Genomic DNA, 18,690 nt, shown 5'->3' with positions numbered 1-18,690 from the left:
AGAGTTAACCTGCCTACAGTTTGTAAAGAGACAAGTTCCTGGATATTTAATGTACCTAAATACAGATGACTGGACAGAGCTTACCAGATGCCAAACAATATTCCAGCATCAGGGTAAAACAACAATTTTGCTTCTTTAACATTCCCAAACATTCCAGCTTGAAAAGCACCGTGCTTTCCAGTACCCCCATCACCTCTTCTCACTCTGTAATACTCTTGGACACTACTTTGTTCTGCCTTTTAAATTTCTTTTCTAAATAAGTTTTGCTACATGGGAGGTAAAGAAGTCTGGAGTTTGCTCTCCTCTCTCCTATGGCTGTGTTCAATTAAAGAACACAGCAAGAAACCACAAAAGCACCTCAAGGAAATTAGTCAGATTGAATTTGATCTGAATTGTTTGTAAATATTTATATATTGGAGTATTTTCAATAATACCTTTCCTTGATTAGTGAAAAAAAAATTAGTGCATTTATTGGATGTGGAGGTGAGTGCAATATTTAAACTATTTGCAACTGTAAGCAATTAAAATTGCTCTTTAAAAATCACCATTTAATCTTATTGATGTCATCTTAGACATTTGTCAGCACTCCTCTACATTTTATTTCATTCAGAGGACAAAATTACACCAAATGTGCTTTTACACAATTGTTTAAAAAGTGTCATCCAGCCCATGCTCAGTGTGCAAAGTGCCATCAGTTGGTTTTTACACCCATCTGCCCAGGTAGAAAGGGCTACAAGGAGCCCAAAGGAATGGAAAAACTCCACCTCTGAGTTGTGTATGCAGCCACTTGTGAGCATAGAGAGCTGGGAAAGTCCATTTTAAACACATTATTTCTCAGTAAAATGAATTGCTTCCCAGTTTACCTCGCCAGGCTCAGCATGGATTGTGCAGAATTTCTCACCTCCAGCTAACCAGGGTTGGGAGCAGCTTTCCGGAGGAAAAATACACTTTTCTTCTTCAGGTTTCTCCAGGGAAGAGGGAAAAGTAGTGAGCTTGATTCAGCTGGACAGAGCTGAGAAAGAAACATTTATTAGTTCACTTCAGGAAAAAAAGCCAGTGTATTCCAAAAGAGGTAACAGGCACTCATGAGGCAAATTATCTTCTTCAAATTAAGTCCCTGTCCAAAATACACTTTCAAGTATAATCTCAGTATTCTTAGTCCTTATGAATGGTTTTGGGATTTTTCCTTTGTAAATTTGTCTTTCCTCATAGAAGAATGCATTTCACTAACTTGAAAATAAAAGCAGATAAAAAGCTTAGAAAACTGAAAAGTGCTGATTTTCCAAAATGCAAGATAGTAACAAGAAAAAGTACCCAGGAAGCTGTTCATACCTGTAAACATATCTGTCTGTATATAGGGATACATGCAAATAGCTGCTGTCAAATTACAGATGGCATAAAGATTTGATTCGGTTTTTAAATTCAAAATTTAAAAAACACCTCCTACTCAATTTTCCCAAGAGTTATTTCTTGATATTGAGCTAAAGCTATGATTCAATTTTTCAGCTGTTAATCCTCTTACCTCTATTTTTCTACATAGGACAGGAGCAAAACACTGTGGACAGCTTTGACAGAACACTGGAAATTAAGAAATTAAAAGTTACCGAAAAACACTTGAATGCTTAATACTATGGTTTTGTGATAACACATGAAAATTTGAACAGTATTTTCATTTACCTAATTTCCTTTTATAAATTCATACACACACAAGATATTATTAGGCATGGGAATATAGTTCTGGATTTATACACTGTATATTACAATATATATAATTTATACACTATAAAATCTCATTTCTCCTGCCCTTGGTGCTTGGCCTGGGGACAATTTTCAATAGCAGGTTGCAAGGCAACAGCACATCTCCATAATGTGAGAGTTGCAGCCTCCAAATAAAAGAAATCTTTCTTGCATTAGCACTAAAATGTTTTCAAGTTTCCAACAAATCAACAAGGATTTAATTTTGTTATTCTAAAAAAAAATAAAAGTAATCCCAAGGGGACTTGGCAAAAAAAAAATTAAAGCACAAAGAGCAGCAAGAAACTCCCTTAGAGTTGAGCTGAAAAAAGTTGTTACTCTTCTGTGGGGTGTGAGATGACTCTTGCTTAAATTCACCTTGTATTTAATGTCCCACGATGAACTTCACATTCTCCCTCTTTCCCAGGCCAGCAGGAATGCTGTTTCCATGCTGCAAGAGATCTCCCAAAGTCAGCTCTCTTCTCACTGTTCAATTTTACATGAAACTCTGAAATATTCATTGAGACAAATAGAGAGCATTGAAAATGAGTTTATAGCTTTGGGATCAGGGCACTGGGCTGGCAGGGGCAGCACCTGAGAGCCAACACCTTTTCCAGTCAATATTTAAATATTTATACAAATCTGAGCAGCTGCAAAGAGAAAGAGATAGAGAATCTCCAGCCAAAGGGGTTAGAACACGTCCCAGAGATGACTTGAGGTGAATGGTTCTGGAAAAGGCACCAGGGCCCCTCAACCAAATCCAGCAGCTGAAGGTATTTTCTTCAGCAAAGAAGCCCAGTGAAACCAACCCTAGAATTAATAAAATGGTATTATAATAATGATGGCAATTACAATGCTGACTAAAGATTTTGGTTTAAGAGCCATTCTATTATTTGTTTCTTATACAAGCTGGGATAAGCATTTTTCTTTGACCATAAACCTGGTTAAAGAAAATAGAATTTCTCTATGTAAGGTGTTCCATGTTATGGAAAACCTAAAGAAAAAACCCCAGTGAGTGAAGTTTTCATTTTACCTATTTATCTATTCTTTGCTTTTACTCTTACAGTAATTCCTAATGCTTCAAAACAGGTAGATAAAGTATTCCTCATTTTAAATGTGGGAATACTTTACTTTTATGGGAATACTTCTGTTAAATATTTATGCTATGTTTACTTTATTATCTTTCCAATTAAAATTTTAAGTCTTTTTTTGCCAAAATAATGTCTCTTTTTCTTTGAAACCCACGATCATCTATAAATAAAATCACACTGAACTTTTGACCAGTGTTTGAAAGTCTTTTGTGTCCAAGTCAATATTCTGACAAATAAAGGTCAGATGTGTCAGAAACAAAATCATTTCTGCAAAAAACGCTTTTGCAGATGCTGACAGCTTCAGCTATCTACATTTTTTGCAGGTTCAAAGCAATTTAACCACGTTCTTAGGAAGATTCAAGAGATTGTGTTCAGTTTCTCTGATTGTAGAACCATCCAGAGACAGAAATGGTAACAAAATCTACTTTCCAGAACTCAGGAGATGGTTTAGCAATCCCATCCTTAATTAATTTACTTAATCCCTTCTTGAACCCACTGCTGCTTTTCATCTCCACAGTGTCACGTTGCAAGGACAACAAGCACATTCCAGCTGAATCCACTGCCTGGGATTTTGCTGGCATCTTGTTGTTTCACTGACCATGATTTCTTCAACACAAACTCTGCATGTCAGATAAATCACTTTGAAAGAGTATCTTTGTAGAATATTCCCTCACCAGCTCTGTTTTCTAATGCAAAAATCAATATTTAACCTACCCTCAAAAACTAAAATTCTGCATAATATTAAAATTTGCCACAAAGATCTGAGGGGAGTAGCTGAAAAACTCCAACTAGCTGAGATAAGTTTGGGGAAATGAAATACAGATTAGTGCAGCACAGCTTTAAACTAACTGAGCTAAGGTGTGCATTTCTAGCACTGAAAATGGATGGCAGCATCTCCTTTACAGTTTACTGAGCCCTATCGATAAAAGTATCAGCATTTTTCACCCAGACAAGGTTTCATGTTCTTGTTAAACAGCTGGCTAAGCACACTCCATCTCCCCTCACAGGGTGCTATCACAGCCAGCACAATTGTCTAATTAAAATAAATTAAAGACAAAAGGGGTAAAAATGGGTGTGTGTGCATGAGTGAAAGTAAGTTTGTGGTGGAGTATGAGGAGGAAAAAGAGTTGTGAATGAGAGATATCTATAATTTCAATGCCAATTTTAGATCAGGAGAGTTAGCAATGTCAACTCCTTTCCCTAAAATCCCCCCCTGCACAGCAGAACCTGGCCACTTGTTTGTTTTGCCATTTCAAGCAAGCAGCACAGGTCTTGTCTCAGCAGCAAGCATGCTGCAAACAATTTGTCAGCTTTTGCAATTGAACTGGCTCTGTGGACCTTCCTCTGTGCACTTTGTGGAGCAGCACATTCCCACCAATCCATCAGCATCCTCCAGGTTTCACCTTTATGGGAAGCTGCTTAGGAAACCTGGGTCACACAAAGCTCTGCTAACTCTCCTGATCTAAAATGAGCATTGACATTACAAATGTCTTCTTTATTCACAGCTCTTTTCCCTCCTCACACTCCACCACAAACTTACTTTCACTCACTCACACACACAGCCATTTTTGCCCCTTTTGTCTTTAATTTAATTTAATAAGACAACTTAAATTGTCTTTGATTTTCATGGAGAATGGGTAAAGCTGTGAAACTTTCTTTCTTTCAGCTGCAGGGGATTTCAGGCTGGCTCCTCTGTACAGCTGCAGACAGAGGTTACCTCTTTAGGTCCTGCCAAACTAATTCAGGAGCAGCTGCTCTGCTGAAGCATTTTTCTTTGCTTCTCTCCTGTACATGAGTTAACCCAGACTGCGCTGAGGAAACCTGAGGGCTACTGAGCTTGACAAAAACGTGAGAAAGACATTTTCCAATAAAGATTCATTAGAACTTTGTGACTAATTTCAGATTAAACAGTCAGTCAGCCTTGGTGCAAATCAGTTCTCTATCAGAGCAGAAGAAAAGGTGCTTTAGGTTAGTTTCTTTGGGCACTCTGCTACATATAATAAAAAAGTTATGGGAAAAAATAATGATATTGCATAAAAAAGGGTCCTCAAACACTGGAAGATTGGATCTAAAATGCCTCAAAAAATCCAAACATCTCATCTGAGACAGAATGGCCCATCTGGTCCCGAGGCAGAGGCAAACAAAAGCAGCTTTTACAGACAAGACAATCAGTGTTATCCACAAAAGGGTCGAGACACACCATTGATTTCCAATTGTTTGCAGGTAGAAACAACAGAGAAATTGGCACCACCTGTTCAGATAAATCACTGACTGCAGCATCTGAGTGCTGCTGCAGCTCCAGCAGTGCAATAAAACCCCACACATTAGCAAACCTCTGCTGGCTCTGATTAGGGACTAGAAAAGCCATAGACTGCAGATGATAAATAAGATGGAGAAAGGATGTGCACGTGAAAATTATCCTTATTAGAGGATAAGCAAACATTCTAATGAGGTGAACTCACTGGAGTTTATAAGTACAGGGGGAGAGGCCATTTGTTAATGGGTTGAAAATATGACAAACCCTCAAATCCATTGCTAGATGTCACCAAGGGCAGAGAACTGACAAAAATTCAGAGTTTGACAGTGCATTGTGAAGTGCCACAAAAGTAGAGCTAACCCAAGATGCGTGACCTCTTAGACATTTTTTAATTTCTTTTTGAGCAAGGACTGAAAGCTTTTCAATAAAGAGCTCATAAAAGCTGGGAATTCTGTTCTGGAATTCTGGTTTGGGTTTGCATGGCAAGGTTAAGGCAGCAGAAGGGGCTACTGGGGTGGCTTCTGTAAGGAGCTGCTGGAAGCTCCTCCTGTATCCACACTGGAGCAGGCTGCTCCCAAAGACCTGCATCCATGGAATAACTAACATTATCCACTGGAAAAGAAAAATATTTATTTATGCTTTCATCCTCAAAAAAAAAAACCCAAACCAAAATAAAACAAAAAAAAAAAAAAAAAGCTGAGAGAAACATTGCACTGCCTCAAAGGAGAAAAAAGTTTATTGCACAAAAGCATTTTCTGCTGCTGAGAATATTGCTGTGCAAAGAGAAGCAGCACCAGCATCTTTCTAAGATGAGAAAGCACAATCCAAATGACTAACACAGTTATATTTTTAAATAAATATTTCAGGACATTTGTATCAGTGGCTGATGCACCACTGTTTCCTTAAATGCGCCTCAGCAACCTCTGGCTTTAGAGTGTTGTTTTGGAGTTCTGTTCTTTAATATTCTTCTAGTGTTTATTCTTTAATTACACCAAGGATTGCATAGCCCTTGAAGAGGATTTGTCCCTTGGGTGTATGAAACATGATAAACCAAAATGTCCTGGCCATCAGTCCTCAGGCCCGAGATCTTGGGAAGATACAGCAATCAATTTAAAACATATTCTGTGTCCTCAGTGGTTTTCTTACAGGAAAAATTCCTTTCAATGCAGTATTTCCCAAAACTGAACCTTTGTATAAATGATGGCTGACACTGAGCCACAGTAGCTCACAAAATTCAAGTTCCAAAACAATTGCCAAGATTATTTATCCAGCTTTCAAGAAAGAGGCAAAAATCATTCAGTGCATACAATTTTAAATGTTTCTTTTAAATTATTATCTTTAGGAGATTTAGAATCCAGGAGGAAAAAAATGAATCTATAAAATATTGGAGGTCTTTTTTGTCTGAAAGTGTAGAAAGAACTGTTATTTAGTGTTATTAAGGTCTATTAATACTTTCATTATAATTGTAAAAAAAATTCAAACACATGTAATTTTTTCAAATGCTGAGACAACTATCATTATGCTGATGATCTCCATTTGCATTGTTAAACAGCCACTGTTGCTTCCTTAGTAAGAGAAGGGAAATTATACCTGGCAAAACATTTGCAGCAGAGCAGTGGATCCCTTCCAGCAGTGGAAAACCAAGGCAGGGATTCCATTGGCAGTGGCCAAGAAGCCACATGTCCTCACCTGGAGTTTGGGGACAGAGGGAAAGCTTCACCCTTCGTGTGCACCTCCATGGGTGACATCATCTGATGGGTAACTTCAGCTACTGCCCAATTCAGGTTGGTGAAGAAGCTCCTGGTAGCTTGAGCAAGGAGAGAAAAGGGAAAACCCCTCAAATTTACTGAATAGTGAAAAGATGATAAGAAAGGGAATGCAGTCATTTAATGGAGAAAAGATACAATCACCATAAAATTAGTGAAACTGAGACACAGCAGCCAAATCAAGCCAAACCAAAATTGTGGAAGTTGGAAATGGTGCTCGATGACATTTCCTAAGCCACCTTCATTCATTAATTTTCCCCAGCTAACCATTCTCATGGTGCAATAGCTCCTTAAGAGTCAAGATTTTAAAATGTTAATTTTCAAAGCAAGATCTATAATTACTTATCAGAGAGACCAAACCAATGAATAGAGTGACCTCATATTTTGCATGTTTTGGTTCCCTCTACAACTGCATTTTCAGCTGTAATATTTTACCTGGAAAAGAAAACATAAATAAAAAATATGGGGTTTTTATGTAAGTGCTTATGGTGCCATCTCCAGTTTAGCCATCAGAGACTAGGAAAGTGGGACTACTGCTCAATGTTTTCTTTTTCCCCCAAATGCTGATGATGTGACAAGAGTTACCATTACCCAGAATGTCTCAAGAGCAGCTCCTGAAGCCCAGGTAGCAAACACCAGACTGTTCCACCTGAACAAAAAGCCAGGGAGACAAACCCAGCATTAACATAACTCACAGATGCTGTAAACCTATCAGGGAATTTTTCTAATGATGTAAAACTGCTTTTCTGTCACAGAGATATGGAACATTGATTTTTTTTTTCTTTTTTCCCCTTGATCCTAAGGAAATCTGGATTCTAACTTCACACTGTTTATCTCCTCCAATAGCTTTGGAACCCATTCCTCAATTTTAACAAAATTTGACAAAGGGATATGGCCTCGGAGATGTTATGTTCCCACAAGTTTTGCGACACTAAACAGATGGGAAGAGGAGAGAGATCTTTATGTTATCACATTGCATATTCCACTGAGAGAAAAGCTTAAGAGCACACTTCTGCCTTTTTTAAAACTCCAAGCGCTTCCAGGAAAGAGAACTTATGCCCTATCTGGAGAAAAACACTTGAGAAAGAGCATGCCAGCAGAGAAAAAACACTCATGCACAGGCAAAGAACTTCTTATTCTGGTGTTTGTGAAGTTAGCTCTTTCACAAGTTTATTATTTTTTATTATTTTAAGATACTATATTATATTAAAGAATACCATACTATACTAAAGAATACACAAAGGATACTTACAGAATGATAAAAAGATAGTAATGAAAACTTGTGACTCTTTCCAGAGCCGAGACACAGCTTGGCACTGATTGGCCAATGAGTGAAAACAACTCACATGAATCCAATGGAACAATCACCTGTGGGTAAACAATCTCCAAACACATTCCAGATGAGCAAAACACAGGAGAAGCAAATGAGATAATTATTGTTTTCTTTTTCTCCGAGGCTTCTTAGCTTCACAGGAGAAAAATCCTGGGCGAAGGGATTTTTCCAGAAAATGTGAATGTGACAATCGGTGACTTCATCTAGACACTGCTCAATTAACTTTCCCTTCCTCTTCTGTCCCTTTTTCACCTGCATCTCTCCTTCCTGCCACAAGAACAGTAAGGTGACCAAGTTTAGCCTCAGAAACAAACAAACAACCAAAAAAAACCCCAAACAAACCAAACCCACAGACTCCAGCAGATTGTCAGGTGTGGAAAATCCAGTTCAGTTACATTTGGCAAAGACTTTCTCTTTAATTGTTCACAATAGGAGGTTTCAGCAATAATAAGCAATTCTATCAAGCTCAGTAAGGGCAACATTAGTGCTGTGCATATGCACACATTCACATCTCTTTTCATACTGCGCTGGAGACATTGTGGTTATTTGTTCTCTCCTACCTGGCTTTGGAGATTTCCAGTTCCCAGCAAGTCTGGTGGCCTCAGTGGCAGTGAAAATACTGTCAGGTACAATCCATGTGTCAGTGGTGCTGCTCTGCAACATCCCTGTGGTAAAGAGAGATCAGAACAGGACTTTATGTCATTTTAGATTTGGGGGGGGAGGCAGTTTATAGCTCCTAACCGTATGCTTATATATTTTAAATTGTTTTTCTTCAACAGTGTTGGACTTCAGCAGCAAGTGACTATTTTAGTGTTTGCAGTACACTTAGGGAGGTGTCAGCTTTGCACACTTTTTTTGCTGGAGTTACTGACCAGCAGTGCTTGCCACGATTTCTGCCAAGATACCCTACTGGGTGCTATTTTTAAACAGCCAGGCAGCAGTCAATATCCCAAAGGAAAGCCTGAAAGAGCCATGTATTTCAGAGATGAGTTGTTCCACCGTGGAGAATTACCCCATGACTATGGAAAAGGATCCTACCTGACATGAGCTGCCTACCGCAATTTATTTTTCAGAATTAAAATTGCTAAATATTTCAGTTCTTAATTAACATTGGGCTAAGGAAGGCTGGATGATGTGCATGACAAGGCCAGTATAGAGCTGAGTCTCCTCAGGGTTACACAACCAGAGCTGGAGAGAACTAACTTTCCTAATAAACTTCTTTTTTTTATCTTCCAAGTAGGCTGCATCTGCTCCACTTTCCCTCACTTCTCCCAAGTGCACAAAGACACAAAATCCTCTTCTCCTCCTGGCTGATCTTTGCTGCATCTTCCTTGTCAGCTCTAATGTCAAAGCAGGCTAACTTTAAAAAAAAATTAAAAATCTGCTTTTACAAGAGAAAGCTGCATTTACAGTAAGTACTGATATTCAAACATATTTAAATTATAAGAAATAGTTTTCATGCATAGCCTGATGGTATTAAGATAAGCTATTATCTGGATTTTCTCTGTAGGCAAGATTAGAGGGGAGAAACACCCAGGATGATAAGTAATTTTGTCTAAAAAGATAAATCAAATAAAATGTTTCATGGTAAATCAGGCACTGAAATCTGGGTAGAACTTGGTTCTACTGAATTACACTAAGAAATTCCAATATTGCAAAGGCCTTCAGACTGTACACAGGGACATTATTCCCATAACATTCTGACCATCTCCTTGTCTCTGAATATCAGGCCTTTCTTCATATTTCTAATATATCCTGTGCCCCCAAAACGTTGGAAAAAACTGCCAAAGCTCTTCAAATCCAATTTTATTTTCTCTTAGGTTTTCAAGTATATTTAATTCCTTGAATCATTTGGTAGGAAAAAAACCCTTAAACCATGTTTTCTTTCTTCTCCTTCCATGCAAATGATAATTAAAAATTACAGATTCTGGACTAATGATGGTGAAAAAATGTCTCATGGTCAAATGGTATCCAGCCAGCTTTGAGAGCTGCAATTACAAAGCTGGAAAACTCTAAACAAAAAGAATATTTTGAATACTAAAAAAACCAACCAAACAAACAAATCTGCATTTCCTAATGAATACCCTGAGGCAGCTACTACAATTATGCCTATACTGCACACAAAATGAGTTACCAAAAGAGAAAGATGTACAAGCTAATTTGGAGCAGCTTAATCAGGATCCCACCCAAGTACAAGTTTTGTCCCATCATCATCCAGGAGTGTGGTATTTTCTGGGGTCCCCTGTGGCAGGAAGAAATGAATCTGACTCCATGTTCTTCAAAGGTTAATTTGTGATTTTATGATCTATATTTTATTAAAGAATGCTATACTAAACTCGACTAAAGAATAGAGAAAGGATACTTACAAAAAGCTTAACAAGATAATAATGAAAAACTTGTGACTCTCTCCAGAGTCCTGACACAGCCTGGCGAATGAGTGATTGGTCATTAAGTAAAAACAATTCACATGAAACCAATGAAACAATCACCTGTTGGATAATCTCCAAACCACATTCCAAGGCAGCAAAACACAGGAGAAGCAAATGAGATAATTGTTTTCCTTTTTCTTTGAGGCTTCTCAGCTTCCCAGGAGAAGAAATCTTGGCAAAGAGGATTTTTCTGGGAAATATGACAGTGACATAGGAGCTTGAGTTTTCCTGCCCCAAGCTCCTCATCTGGGGGGCTTTTGCAATTCCAAGTGTCAGGAATGTCTTTATCTCCCATTGAGCACCTCCTGCCTTTTCTGCTTCTGCTGTGTAACATTAGTGTTAAGAAAAAGCTGTTGGACAGTAGCTCAACACAATTTGTGTGTAGGAGGGGTTTTACAGTGACTTCTGTGAGCCAGAGAGATGTTTGATAAGAGGATCCATGTCTACCCCTGAAAGAACTTCCTACCAAGGTCATTGACATAGAAACCAAGAAAAAAAGAAGGATAAAGAAGAGAAATCTACAACTGCCTATTCCAATGAGCACTTTGTTTGTCTTTCCTGACCTAAGAGTAAAGTGTGAACTCAGGAGTTTTGTAAGAATGAATAAAAAGCATTCATGCTATAATAAAAACAGGTTTGAAGACTTCTGAAACTGGAGGGTTGCTTTGTATTTTCTCCATCTCAACTACAACATTCATGTTCTCATTCTCCCTGTGTGCTGCGAATGTATTAAACACAGAAATGCAGAATTCTGTGTTTAATACATTCGCAGCACACAGGGGGAGTGAAACATGCACACCTGGCTCAGTCTGACAGCTACTCTTCTTCCAGCTCTGCCTGGATATCTTGCTTCTACCAAGATTTAGCTTTTTCTCTTTTAGCATTCAAGGTTTTGTGCACCAAAGACTCAGCAAGCCTCAGTCTCCAACTCTTCTCACAACTGAAGGCAAACGTATTTGAAAGGAAGATTCACAAATGTTCTGAGCCGGGAAGTCTCTGTTCAGAATTAACGTCGTCTCAGAAGCAAGAGCAGCGCTTCTGCCAGCAGAAGACAAATTTGGTCCCTATTTTGAGCTTCAGATAAATCTTGAGCACACTTGAAGGCATTCAGGACCTGCAATGAGAGAGCACACAGCACTTGCATAATGTCTGTCAGCAGAGGCTGCTGGGGTCACAGGGGGAGATCCTCTCAAAGTGAATGAGCACGGCTTGTTCTGGTTTCCAGGCTCCTTGAAAAGAAAAGATCTGTTTCAATTCCAGGGCTGGTTATTTTCCTGTGTGAAGTCCTGGCAGCAGACCATTTTCTTAGAAGCTGTAATTTGGAACAGAGGCTTTTTTCCACTAATGGGAAAATCTCAAAGGTTTTGTGAAGATTACATAGGCACTTAAAGATTCAGAGGGTTGTTCCAACTGCCTGAGCTACCTGAATTTGAAGTATTTGTTCTTAGCTTTGACAAAACCAACTGGTAGGCATGGTTGAAATTTTATTTTTATTTTTTTAAAATCACGTATCTCTTACTGCTGGCTGTATTTTTCTGAACTTCTTTATTTTTCCTGTTCTGTTACAGGAAAAAGAGATTTGTAACTGATTTCTCTAGTCACTGATTTATCTATAAAAACACTTACTGTTTCTCATGAAACAGTAAATGTGAAAAATAGGCCTCTTTGCTTTTCTAGACAGTTTGTTTATTCCCAGATATTTTGAAAGCACATTTGCACAATTTTGTGTTCACTCTTAAAACCTGAATTTAGCCTCCAGCTGTCTAAGCAAAGCAACCCATAAGAGAATCTCTGCACCAGAGAGATCTTGAAGCCTGTATAGAAAAACGTTAAGAAAGAGGCCACAAAAATAATCTATGGGCAGACAAGCCAGACAAACAATTTAGGCAGATCTAGATTTGAAAGCATGCCAACTATCCAATTCCAAAATTGAAAGGATATGACTATAATGTATCCTGTTTTGCATGGATTTGGAATAACACTTTTTATTTTGTCTAATTCATTGTAAATATGAGACTGCAGGAATATACTGCCCTCCAAAACACACCTTCAAAATCAGTTATGAGTGTGTCCCATGCAAATGTTCCCTGCTCCCAAATCCTTTGAGCAGCTTTCAAACTCTCATTCAAAATATTTTAATAACTGGTTTTTTCCCAGCTTTCCTAGCTGAGTGTGGGAACAGCAGTTTTGAGGACGAACAGGGTCTACCCAGATAAAAATAAATAAGATAAAAAGCATGAAATAATAATAAGTATGTAAATAAAATAACAATATAACAACAACAAGCATGTAAATGAAATAAACAAGCATTTGAGGAAACATGGAGGAGGGCAAGACGGGCAACGCCTTAAGTGCATTGTAATGCAAGTTTGTGGCACTTCCACGATGCTGAAGAGCTGCTGCCTCTGCTGTCATAACCAAATACACCTCAAATGGCTGGAGTCAAGTCTGACAATACATTTTTGCCTTTTACATCTTTGTATTTAAATAACTGCTCTGATTGTGAAGCTTTCTGCAAGCAAAAATTTCCTACAATTCCTGTGGGATGCCTCTCAGGTGATGGGGAGGCTTCCCACACCCCATCCCAGATGGACACAGGGATCTTGTAGCTCTGCATCTGTAATTTGTATCCCATTTTTCCTGACTACATCAATTCTGTGCATGCCCACCCAGCTGTACCTGTTGGGTGGATGGTTCTGCTTCTTGGAAAAGCAGCATTTCTTAGAGGGGTGAAGATACCTTTTAAGGCTATGGACTAAATAATAATAAAAAAAAATTATGTGGCTTTTTCTTATTAAAGCACACATCTCTCCATAAATGCTTCAAATAGTTCCAGTTTACTGCAGAAAAGTTGATTTTTTGCAGGTGTGGATACTCCCCCTCTGAAAGCCTCTTTTTATGTGTGCACTCTGCATGGTAATGCCCCACAGAGATTTTCAAGTTGAGCTGAAATTATAGAGAAGAACTGAAAAAAACCTCCAGAGTCTTTGAAACTTATTGAATTAAACTTCTGGCAGCACTTGAGCTGCCCCTGCAAGGTATGGGTACACAGGGTAGCTGATATACCCTCCACTACAATGTGGAATTAAAAGCATTTTACTGCACCATTCCTGCTGTTTAATTTTAAAGCATCAAATTAAAGCTTAATAAAGCCCTAATTAGGTTGCTTTATGATAAATTATTCAAGAGACATTTCACATATTCCACAGTAAACTGAATTCCCTCAGTTCTTTGGCACACAAATATCTCATTTCAAATATTTACAGAGGAACATACCAGAAAGCTAGTTCAAAGAGGTTTTGACAAATTAGAAAAGTTTTACTAAAATGTAATCCCAAACATATGGTTTCTTCAGTTCATGCAATTTCTGAGCCCAGCTGAAAATGATAGTTAATGAAGAATGAAAAGTAAAAGCTCCAAATTTAATATGAAAATTAAATACTCTATGGAAAGATTAAGTTTCATCTCCACCAAGGAAGAAGTTTGAGAATATTTGAACTTCTGGTTATTTTTATTTTTTTTTTAAGTGAGAAAAGTCAGGCCTCCCTAGTGTTATCTGGTAACAGATTATTCCACCGCAAAGTTCTCCTCTTCACTCTGCTTTGCTGCTTTATGACCACCAGTGCTTCCAACTCATCACTTAGTGTCAGAACACATATCAAAATGTGTCAAAACATGTCTTCTGGAAAGAAATCCTCATCTTTTATTGCAGCATCAATGATTTCATACTTCTTACAGTCACACTTGAAGTTGATAACTGCACTGGATTAAAAATGTGTTCTTAATAAACGTTCTAAGTGATGGCTCCCTATAAGCTTTTCAGCCTATTGTGAAGCAAAACTTTTTTGTGGTCCCAATTCAGCAATGATCCAAACCCACATTAAAGAATTTTTCACAATTTGTTGTGTTTCACTTTATTCTATAAAAGCAAGGGGCCTGATGGTGTTGTAGCAGCAGAACAGCTACTTTATAATGGCTAATAAAAAATAGCACGCTTTCCCCCTCATCCCATCACCAACTGCACTCAGAGAAGTCTGGAGCAAGCTTTAATTCTCACATTATTTATTTCCTACCAGCAGGAGCCCTGTTCAATAATTTCTGTGAAGACTGCATGAAATACATGCCCAGAAATTGATATTTGCTGTTACCAAAAGCCAGCACAGTATTGCAGCTATGTTTGTGAGTCACTTGTTTGGGTCTTCCCTTTGGTCCTGAGCCTGGACTAAAGATGATGCAAGGGCTGGCTGAAAAGAAATTGAAAAGACCACACACACAATGCAGATGAAGAGGCACAAATCAGTTATGGGCTGCAAACAGCAACACTGGCAGCCATGTACAGGTAAAAATATACTAAAGGGTAAGTGGGTTTCTGAACCAAAAATATTCCTGCTATGAATAGTACATAGGGGGGAAAAATGCTATATTTAGACCACCTCTATTTTAGCATCTTTTCTCTTATAAAATAGCCTGACTGCTCAATTTGGCAGCTGGCTTTATGAATATAAAATTTGTTGAAGGAGTCTGACCTTTCTGGATGACACCACAGCAAACTTGTAAGCTCTGCTCTCAGTGAGCAGTTCAGACTGCCAGCCTCAGTCCCATTTGTTCCATCACCTCAGGTAATTTTTTATGAAATTCAGGGATTCAAAGACTCACATCAGAAAATAGCATTCAGTTAACTCAGCAAAGCACAGCACTGCTCCAATTTAGGATTCCTTAGTTTAGGATGTGTTTTTAAGGAAGCAGTTAGAATAAATGAGGTTCTAGAGAGCCACAGAATCATTTTAGCTGGCAAAAACCTCAAAGGCCATTGAGTCCAACCAGTAAACCAGCACTGCCAAGACCACCACTAAACCATGTCCCCATCCACACCTTTTAAATCCATCCAGAGTTGGTGGCTCCACTCCCTGGACAGCCTTTTCCAGTGCTTGATAACCCTTGTGGTGGAGAAGCTTTTCCTCACATCCATAAAACTCCCTCTAACCTGTCCCCTGGATGCCCAGGTGTAAAAATAAATTAGGAAATCATTGTTAACTCTAATCATACTTGACCCAAATGCAAAAAAAAACCCCCACTTTAAAATGTTGGTAAACAAGATCTAGTCTCAGTAAGAAAACTTGTTTAACAATCTCACAGTTTTAGGTGAAGATATAAAATACCTTGGGGATAAAACCATGTCACTGGAGCTGCCTGAGCTGTCAGAGAAACACCAATAACACAAGTCAGAGAATCCACTTGACACCCAGGGCAGACCTGACACAGAACTCTGCTCAATAAGAGAGGCTGATGGGCTGAGAGGGAACACTGTCAGCTCTGGCAGGTTCCTTCCTGCGGTCAAAAAGAAGTTTTTTACCAGAGAGGAACAGGCAGAACCCATTCCCAGGCAGAGAGCAGCACCAGGAGAAGCAGTTTTAGCAGATGCCTGCCAAAGGAGAAGGGCACAAAATCCAACTCTTCAGCCAGAGCTGCTGGGGACACAACATGGTCACAGCTCCATGGAGTTTTATCCTGCCTTTTCTGTCAAACAGCTTCTGAGGAACTCGAGTTCCAAACTAAGCAATCAGAGAAACTTTTCCCAAAAAGTTGCACTGCAGCTCAGCTGCACAGAAATTAAGGCCAGTGTTCACACAGGACTGGAGATCAGGGTCTCTGATAAACATAGTGCTAAGATTGAAAAGTATTCACAATGTAGATTATTCTGCAGGCTCTATTATCAAGCAATTTAATTATATAGGGGACATTTAAAATGTGATACATTCCTCATTCTTCTTTAGTTATCTTTTTCCAGAGGGTTTGGACAGGTTTCAATAGAGGGAAGAAGTACAGATCCACTATTTGGCTGGAAACACATATTTGGTGTCTCATTTGTAGTCCTTATGAAACCAAGACATACAACTGGAAAAACTCTCCAATTTCTCTACAGAGAAAATCCCCTTCTTACAGGCATTTGCCATTGGTAATTTTTTCCCTTTTTATTTTCCTTCAACTTATCTCTTACTGTCTTTTTCTCCTTCCTCTGTTGTTTCTGTTTATATAGTGACATCATTCTCCCAGAAAGCAGGAAAAAACAAGATTTGCACTATATTTGGAAAAGGGTGGGCTAGTCTTCCATAGCAGGGCCTAATAACAAGGAAAATTCTAGGCTACAGGCAAGATCTTTCTAAAAATTACAGCCACTACTACAGCCACCACTCCCTCCTTTTTCAGCTTCCTGGCAAAGTGATGGGTTTTGCCTTGGATCACATGAAATTGAACTGTGCTTTCTCCTTCCTGAAATACAACATCAAGCTCTCCCTATTAACAATAAAGATCAGAGTTATAATAAAATAATACTAGACACTGAACCTTAATAAGGTATAATTTGGCAGAAACAAATTATTTTGGGGTCATCTGCATAAATAAAATAGACCAATTACCTAAATTTAGCTTTAGCATTAGGTGAATTACACCAGTATTAAATTTAATCATTTTCGTGGTCTCTGTATTCCTTTCCCAAGCCAGAGGTGGAAGCTGCAGTGCATTTGAGGTGTGTTACTTCATACCTCATTAAAACAAAATAGCTTCCAGCTACTGAAACTCACATTTGCATTATTCCCAAAATTGCATTCTATCATAATGACATTTGAAGTGAACTCAGAAAGAATTGCTATTGTTGGAATGAGCTGCCTTCTCCTATAAAGGAGAGACTGCCACAAGCATAATTAATCTCCAAGTACATCAGACAATATTTCTCCTACTTACTGGTAGTATTAATGAGATCTGGTGTAGATTAAATTGGTGAAATTGGGAATAGCAGGTTCACAAAGCAATGTGTTCATGTGTTCCAGGAGATTTCAAGAGGCTGAACAACAACGACCTCCAGAATATAATTATGCAAATATTTCATTCTTCTCATTTAGTTTAAGTTAACTCTATATTCAGCATGCTCTCAAGAGCAAGAAGTCAGATGTGAAAGGTAATTTTTCCTTATCTCAATCTTGTTATCTTTGAATCTTTGTTTAACAATAAGAGACAGAATTATTTGACACTAGTTTGCCATCTTTTAAATCCATTTACTTTTGTGTGAGGAGAAAAAAGCAAGCTGTCCATCATCCTAGCAGCAGCCACAATATTGGTGCAGTTTCGGGTCACTTAAAAACGGCGTTGGCTACAAAGGTAACTCCTTCTCTGTCATCCAGGAAACTGGAAGCCAAAAAGTGATGATGGGAGAGCTTCATATAGAAGAAGACTAAAGTAGTGAAAATAACAGAAAATGGTGTTTCTGTTACTGTTCAGGGGTTACTGATGATGCCAGGTTTCAGCTTTTATATTTTCCCCATTCTGTGCTGCTTTAGTGTGTGGGTCTGGGCTTCACATTCAGGGATGGTGAGCTCTGTGCACAGAGCAGGGAGACAAAACAATTCCTGCTCCAGCTGGGCACCAAGGACAAATGATCCCCATCTCAGCCCCAGAGCACAAACCCCGTGGGCTGCAGAGAGAAAAACAAGCAGGGTGGGAGTGCCTGGGCTAAAGCTGGAATGGGACAATGAACTGCAAGGTGCAAATGGAGCAGAACTGATCCCAGGGAGAGAGCCCGGGAGCGCTCGTGCATTTTGGGGCCATTTTGGGTCATCTTGGGTGCAGCCCTGGCTGGGCTCTGGTGCTGCCCAAGGTGGATCCATGGAGGAGATGCTTTGAATCAATCCCTGCTTTATTCTGTAGCTCTGTCCAGCCCCTGCTCCAGGGCAGCCTGCACAAGGCATCACTGACTTTGCTGCTATATTCCAGCAGAGCTCCCACAGAATTCTACAGTCACAGAAAATATGTCTGAAACAGGTCTTAAGAAGCCATTCATTACTTCAGCCCCATTTCAAGGCAAATATGTGTCATGTCCAAGTCCTTCCTAACTGATATTTATCTAACCTGACTTCAAAACCTCTGGGAAATAAGGTTCAAAAATCTGCTTTGCTCTTTCACCATTAGTGAGATGCTAATGATGAGATGCCTCCCTTTTTCTTTAATTTAAGCTTAGCAATTTTTGCTCTGTCAATCACATGGAAAACAAATTATCTCCTCCTACTAAGTAATTCCAGGTCATTGG

The sequence above is a fragment of the Ammospiza nelsoni genome, chromosome 6 (assembly GCF_027579445.1).
Source record: "Ammospiza nelsoni isolate bAmmNel1 chromosome 6, bAmmNel1.pri, whole genome shotgun sequence".
Lineage (NCBI taxonomy): Eukaryota > Metazoa > Chordata > Aves > Passeriformes > Passerellidae > Ammospiza > Ammospiza nelsoni.
This window is presented reverse-complemented; position numbering follows the sequence as displayed.